Genomic DNA, 522 nt, shown 5'->3' on the forward strand with positions numbered 1-522 from the left:
CCATGCAGATCAAGATGCAGACCGCCCCGCGCGCGGCATGACGGGAGCGCAATAAACCAGGAACGGAACGGTCGTGGAGCCCCGTGGAACTTGCGTGGGCCTCAGCGCGGGCTTGGAGAGGAGCGCGGCTGTTGGGCGCGAAGCGGGAGTGGGGAGAGTGGTTGGGAGGCCGGTCGCCGCGCGGTGCGGGCTGGTGGCGGGGCGTGGGGAGCGGGTCGGCGGGAGCAGAAAGCATACTTACCTGGCAGGGGAGACACCATGATCAGGCAGGTGGTTTTCCCAGGGCGAGGCTCATCCCCTGCACTCCGGGTGTGCTGACCCCTGCGATTTCCCCAAATGCGGGAAACTCGACTGCATAATTTGTGGTAGTGGGGGACTGCGTTCGCGCTCTCCCCTGGTTTTCTGGTCCAATAGCAGATGGTGATTGCTGATCTCTGCCCCTGGAGAGCTGTGGCTGAGTTACTACTGCTGGCGGCTGTCGCGCTGCAGTCGCGGCGTGGCTCGCGCGCTGCCGTATTTGCA

At 64.8% G+C, this 522-nt stretch overlaps 1 non-coding gene across 1 annotated transcript; it reads left to right on the plus strand.

Moving 5' to 3' along the window:
- The first annotated feature begins 233 nt into the window (after window positions 1–233).
- On the plus strand, window positions 234–397 carry LOC116217843. Its single transcript, XR_004162555.1, has one exon. It is a non-coding gene; the product is annotated as a U1 spliceosomal RNA (small nuclear RNA).
- Window positions 398–522: the final 125 nt, after the last annotated feature.

This window comes from Meleagris gallopavo, unplaced genomic scaffold (genome assembly GCF_000146605.3).
Source record: "Meleagris gallopavo isolate NT-WF06-2002-E0010 breed Aviagen turkey brand Nicholas breeding stock unplaced genomic scaffold, Turkey_5.1 ChrUn_random_7180001998275, whole genome shotgun sequence".
Lineage (NCBI taxonomy): Eukaryota > Metazoa > Chordata > Aves > Galliformes > Phasianidae > Meleagris > Meleagris gallopavo.